Source organism: Medicago sativa, chromosome 4 (assembly GCF_051527215.1).
Source record: "Medicago sativa cultivar Bolivia chromosome 4, Bolivia_mono, whole genome shotgun sequence".
NCBI lineage: Eukaryota > Viridiplantae > Streptophyta > Magnoliopsida > Fabales > Fabaceae > Medicago > Medicago sativa.
Genome location: NC_140752.1, coordinates 17,801,298 through 17,808,426, shown reverse-complemented (window position 1 = coordinate 17,808,426; position 7,129 = coordinate 17,801,298). Strand labels below are relative to the sequence as shown.

Sequence of the window (7,129 nt, the reverse complement as noted above, 5' to 3'; positions counted from 1 at the left end):
AAAAAGAACTTTGGTTCCATTCCATATTAAAATATTATACGTGCAATTATCATGTTGAACGTGTCATTGTTTAATATTTGTAGTGGACCCGTGGAAGATAGGTGCCATTTAGCCTGGGAAAGGAGACTTTTTTTCCACCATGGGAAATGCCCCTTTTTCCAGGACAGCTGTCAGTTACAACAGGTTGTGAAAAAAAATAAAAAATTTTGAGCTTAATATTTTAATCTTGTTTGTATCATTAGTAATACACCTCCCCCCTTTTCTCACAACATCACAAAGTACACCTCACGTCCTCACCCACCTTTAGTACTGTACATCCTTTGTAACAAAACCCAGAAGAAACTTAGCAGTTACTCATTTTAGAAGATGACAATGTGAATAATTAGATAACTTGGTCAAGTAAAAATTAACAAACTTAACACAAATTAATTAAACATTTTATCTGACTCAATTTTTTTTAGATCTCTTTATCGTCGTGCTTTTGTTGATTGCATCTCATCATCTCTTTGTCTATTAGAAATTAGAATCATTGTTTATTTATTTTGTACTAATGTCAAAATCATTGTTATAAAGCATAATCATAATTTCACCTATCATGGAGGAATCAACGACATGGTTGTTCTTAAAATATTGATTTTGAGTAGAAAACCGTAACACCCAAAAAAACCAATTTCACCATTTTTGCATGTGAAAAACCAGTGAAAGAGATATATGTCCAGCTTGTTTGGGAGACTGAAATCACCTTGTTGTACGGCAACAGGTGAAGAAGAAAACCAGGAAAATGAAGATAAATGCTTTTCTCTCTCCTCTTCAAATGATATAAGGTTATTTAATCCAGATGTGGGGTCACATTTTTTGTTTGATAGATTCAACCAAAAAGTTGTTGCAATTAACAAGTGACAAATCTCAGCCGTTGGAATAAAAAATGAATATATCTATGGTCCTGCTTAAACTTTCCCATCATGGGAAACAACTCTCCTTTCCCATACTAAATCCCACCGTGGAAGATATGATAACATGAGAAGAAGGAGAAGCACCGATTAATTTAAGGTATAAATTCATTTTTATATTGAGTAAATAGGCAATTTCCCCCCGAAATTGCAAGGTTTGTCAAATACCCCCTTGTAGTTAACGAAACATCAATTATCCCCTGAAATTGCATAACGTTGATCAATTTACCCCCTCCGTCAATTTTTCTGTTAACTGTTTATGGTTATGATCAATTACCCCCTGAAATTTTACACTTATGTGCAAAATGCCCCCTGGACTTGAAAAATTAAAAAAAATTGAAAAAATTCTAGAAAAATATTTAAAAAAATTTAAAAAATTCTGGAAAAATGAAAAATCAATAAAAAGAATTGAAAAAAATATTAAAAAATTCTGGAAAATTGAAAATTAATAAAAATAAAAAAAATCTGAAAAAATTTAAAAAATCTGGAAAAATTAATAAAAATAAAATAATCTAATAAAATGAAAAATATTGAAAAAATTCTGAAAAAAATAAAAAAGATTAAAAAATTCTGGAAAAAAATAAAATTTCAAAATTTCTAAAAAAATTAAAATTCTGGAAAAATGAAATTTTCGAAATTTTAAATTTTAATGAAATTCTGGAAAATAAAAATTCTGGAAATTCTCGAAAATAAAAATTCTGGAAAATAAATTTTAATGAAATTTTAAATTTTCAAAAATAAAAATGAAATTCTGGAAAAAAGAAATTTTAATGAAAAATTTTCGAAATTTTTGAAATTTTCATTAGTATTTCTCAAAAATTTTCCGGGAATTTTTGTGTATTTATAAACCGAGAATAAGGGAAAAAAATATGTGTATTGATAAACCGAGCTTAGGTTTTTTATGTATTTTTCGAAATTTCGAAATTTTCATTAGTATTTTTTCCGGGAATTTTTGTGTATTTATAAACCGGGAACTTTTTGTGTATTTATAAACCGAGAATAAGGGAAAAAATACACTGAAAAAACCTAAGCTCGACATATATACTAATCAAAATTTCGGAAAATACATTTTTTCCAGAATTTCGAAAAAATTTCGGAATTTCGTAAAATACATTTTTTCCAGAATTTCGAAATTTCGACATATATACTAATCAGAATATTTTTTATTTTCCAGAATTTTTTCATTATTTTTCATTTTATTAGATTATTTTATTTTTATTAATTTTTTCAGATTTTTTTTAATTTTTCCAAAATTTTTAAATTTTTTCAGATTTTTTTAATTTTTTCCGTTTTTTTTCATTTTTATTAATTTTTCAATTTTCCAGAATTTTTTAATCTTTTTTTTCAATTTTTTTTATTGATTTTTCATTTTTCCATAATTTTTTAATCTTTTTTTAATATTTTTCCATAATTTTTTCAAATTTTTTTAATTTTTCAAGTTCAGGGGGCATTTTGCACATAAGTGTAAAATTTCAGGGGGGTAATTGATCATAACCGTAAACAGTTAACAGAAAAATTGACGGAGGGGGTAAATTGATTAATGTTATGCAATTTCAGGGGGGTAATTGATGTTTCGTTAACTACAGGGGGATATTTGACAAACCTTGCAATTTCGGGGGGGGGAAATTGCCTATTTACTCTTTTTATATTGTGTGATGTTGGTCTCACTTTTTCTCTTGTTATTCTGTCTCTTTATATTTTATCTTTTTTACGTAGCTTTTCTTTAAAATTTTAGAAAAGAGAATTTTTAAAAAAAAATCATGTGTTCATATGAAGCATGGACATTATGTGGAGGTCTACGGTGGAAGTTGAGAACATTTGTACATCAAAACTTTGCTAATGAAATAAAGAGAGAAAAATAAATGAAGTGGATCTTAACTTCAACAGCGGGGGTTTGTGAAAGGGTGATTGATGGGTCATGATTATGGATTTTGTTATATTTTGATTTTATTTTTTAATACAAAGTTTGGAACATGTGTAAAAATCTGAACCAAAATATTAAAATAATGGTGGATATTGAGCAAAATCACATAACTTTTCCCTCCAAAATAATATAATATTCAAATAAAATATATATTTTTTTTTAGGGAAGATAAATTTATATATTACATATAGTATATAATTCCTATATATTGAAAATTTTTTATTTTATTTTTGGTATCAGAGGGAAAAGAGAAATATAAATCAGAAAAACAACTACTCCATATGTAAGGAGATTCTCAGAGCATGCGCAAGCATATTAGAGGCAAGCTCCATCGGCGGAGATGGAACACATTGATTGTCTTCTCGAAGAGTATGACACAACTCCACACTCCAGTTTCTACTCATTTACAACGAGATTCAACGAGCACAATCACCTTCCAACCAAGCTTCAATCAAAATAATCAATCACACAAAAACAAAGCAAAACACATTCCCAAATGTTTGTGAACTCAACAACGGAAGCCACACATAGTTCAAGGAGGTTCGAACCATGTTAACAAAATAGGGTTTAAGAGAATAACACGATAACGATGACTAGGGTTTCCAATAAAAATACAATGACATTGTTGTCATAAGGTTACAACAATGTATATATAACCTAATGGAGTCTACTAATTTTGATAGATAAATTGCGACTTCATATTGTATTTTGGACATCAACGTTGCAGATCTGGATGTATGAGTATTTTGGTCATTTTAATTTTATCATATTATTTTGTATGCATTTTGTCATGTATCCATCAACTTATATGTTGTGAGTTTGTTCGTAGATTCATCCATTACGTTGAGCGATACTGGATGATATACACGATCAATTTAAATCAATGAATATCGTTTTGCTTTTGTAAAAAAATTTGATGCATTTCCCTTTTTAAAGATTCAAACCATAAATTCCTTAAAACAAAATCAAACCATAAATGTATCAAATCGCGTCCACTATTGTACTGATTAATTGTAACGTTCTCTCATTAAAATATCAAATCATGCTTTAGCACAGTAAGCAGAATATTCATTTTTTCCAGCCAAGATGTGAAGAAGACGAAATCACGAAAAAACTGAAACATGAAACCTTGACACGATTTTCTTGTCCTTTTTACAAAGGCAAATTAGATATCCACCTAGTGAACATGGGAAAACATTTCTCTGGAGTGTACTCAGTAGCTGTATGTCCTGAACCCTGCACAATTAATTACACAAAAATTGATATAAAGAAATTACACAATCTCATCAAAGACACTTAAATGTTTTAACCAAATAGTGTTTTTTCTTAAAAGAACAAAAGAGCATTTGTGATTTAATTAATAATTTCTTACCTTCACAGTTGCAAATGTCATGCGATTCGAGTAAGTCCTTGTGTATCTGCATGGCAAGTTATTGATTAAGATTAGGATGCATGTTAGGATCAGATGAGTCTGATGCACCCTCAGATACTTGGTTATGAAGAAATATTTAAAAAATTGGACCGGAGGTTGAATTGGTGAAACCTCAATGTTATGGTTCAATTTGTTCAATAGGTTCAACTATGATTGAATCGGATGACAAATAAATAAATGAAAAAGTAAAAGTATTAAAAAATAAAAATTAATTGCAATGTACCAACTGTGCGGTTACACTGGTTCAACCTGGTTGGATTGTGGCCCAGTCCAATTCAATGGGACTATGATACAACTGGAATCTAGCCAATTGACGGATTGGTTGGTTTTCGGTTGAACCAGTTGAACTCGCCAGTTCAATCCAATTTTTAAAACATTGATATGACGTTTCATGCTTACCGTCCCACTTGGTCTTTTACAAACCATGGCCTCCAATCATCTACAATGGAGTAGTTTAGATCCCTTATCCATGCTTGTGTAGAGATGAAAGGAACAACTAAATCATGATCTCCACTGGAAAAAGCACATTAATTGCCATTAAAAATCATATAGTCTTAATGGCATCTAGAAAGCAATAAGAAAAACAAATTTCACTTCTCAAAAGTGGACAATTTACTTTAGAGGGTAAAACGTGTAATCTCAACAGTGATAAAAAAATCTTCACCTGTATATCAAAGAGCGGTATCCTTTTTTGCTTAGATTTGCATGAAACTCTATGCTGCTATAGATCTCCTGCTCAAAATCAGCACGGTAACATCGTTCCCATTTCCCTATGGTTCCCTGCAGGGATCAAAATTATGTACATTAATATGATATTGATAATGTAACACATAATAAGTTTAAAGGTTTATTATATCAAACCTCTCGAATATGCAGTGCCTTGCGAACACTCTCATCGCTAATCCATCTAGTGGCAAGGTAGTAACCATAAATCTACAACAATAATGAAAATGAATAACATCAAATTTGAAACATTATGGACAAAAATTGTGTCCGAAAGCGTTGAAAAAATTACTTTGCAACTTAATTCGGGGACTGTGAGACGAGAACTAAGAGATTCGTTCAGCTCCTGAGTCAAAGATCTCCTCCACAGATGCTCGTCATCTTCACAATTGCTATCCAAAATGTTGTTCTCATTAATTGCCGAGAGACACTGAAGATAAGAAGTAACAGTTTATATTACTTTCTTTTCTTGTATCTTCCTAACTCCAAAGGGGTAAATGCAGGAATTTATAATAATTTCTCAACAAAAAAAATCAATCTAAAATTTTTTATGTGATTATTTAAAAATTTCAGTTGTTTGATTGTATAAAAAGTAATATAATTGTAGATTAAGTAGTTCAAAGGAACGGAAAACTTGAGAGAGAAAGGGATACACCAAAATATGGTATCTCATTTACATATAGGTATAGAAATCTGTTTGGATAGAAAGGGAAAAAAATTGATATTGAAATAGTTTCAATGAGGATAAAATTGAAAGATAAAATTGGAATGTTTTACTTGCCTCATCAAAGGATTGTAGATCTCTTAAACACAACTCATTTCCGGAATCTACATCAATATACTCTCCTTTACAATTTTTCTGCAGTGACTGAAAAGATATAATGGTAGACCATTAAGCATAATAGAATCACTCTATAATTTCAAGTACAAACACATCATTGTAGAGTTCATCAGAGATATATGATACCATTAAGCCTAAAATATATTCACAAATATCTACGTTGTGAGATATGATTCCATGCATTTACACCGACAATATAAACAAATTAAATTGGTAATAATATTACCGCATAGAGTTCGTCAGAGATGAGTCCCATTCCATGAGCATATTGGCGTCATGATCATTATAAATTATAATTATAAAGAAATTTATCATTACCTAATGACTAACCATTTAAAATTTCTTGAAGAATGGGTGGGACAGGAATGCCAGAGTATGAATCAGCTCCAATGTAGAATTCATTTGAAAGAAATTCAGGGTGATCAATCAGCCACTATAAAAATTCAGATAATTGTTTCAGTTGATTAGAAAATGATCGAAATATCATTTGTTTTGATTCATTGTTAGGAGATGATTCTCCTAAAGTAAATATTAAACATAGAGAAATAGAAATGTGTGACAAGAAATATGACAAGAATAACATGATCCGCTTTTCTTAAATGAAGATCATAGTTGGCCTCCATCGTGACAAAATTCAAGTCTGAAATTGTGGAAGAAACTTTATTGAGCACGTCAATACCGATCGACACCCTAGTTAGCATTATGAACATACCTTCCTAAGAAATTGATGAGTATGGTGAACTAGTTTCCAGTCGCTCCGATGATCCGTAACATTTTTTGCATATGAGAAACCAGTTCCAAGTGGCAAATCTACAAAAATAATGCTGCATAGCTGACCAAAAGATCATTAACATTACTACCAGTAAATCACCTTCGAATAACAAAATCATGAAAAGGAACATATAAAAACGTATGAATATTATTTTAGCTTCTTCAAAAAAAAAAAAAAACGTATGAATATTTATACTTTGTACAGTTATCTCAACAAAAACTATATGAATATTACAGCAACATGACATGACTGATATAAACATAGTTCTTGTTAGTACAAATTTTGGATTAGCTTAAGTAAATGAAATCATTGTTGAAACGCTATAAACACCTTTGTCCATGATTGTGGCCTTGAGACCAAACTAGGCATACTCCCATCATACTCCTTGATTTCAAATGCAACTGGACCTATTAACATCCAATTGAACATTTTCTTCACAACATGTTAAAATTTCAATAGTGATCTTTACACAATATTTAAAAAAACT

At 30.1% G+C, this 7,129-nt stretch overlaps 1 pseudogene across 1 annotated transcript; it reads right to left on the bottom strand.

The window, feature by feature from the left end:
* Positions 1–3,922: 3,922 nt before the first annotated feature.
* Positions 3,923–7,129, bottom strand: LOC146926869 (serine carboxypeptidase-like 9; annotated as a pseudogene). The gene is made up of 10 exons (XR_015005542.1): positions 6,973–7,129; positions 6,583–6,702; positions 6,097–6,303; positions 5,811–5,897; positions 5,322–5,459; positions 5,168–5,239; positions 4,971–5,086; positions 4,706–4,819; positions 4,247–4,292; positions 3,923–4,110 (listed from the first exon to the last, which is right to left on the bottom strand). The product of XR_015005542.1 is annotated as a serine carboxypeptidase-like 9 (transcript).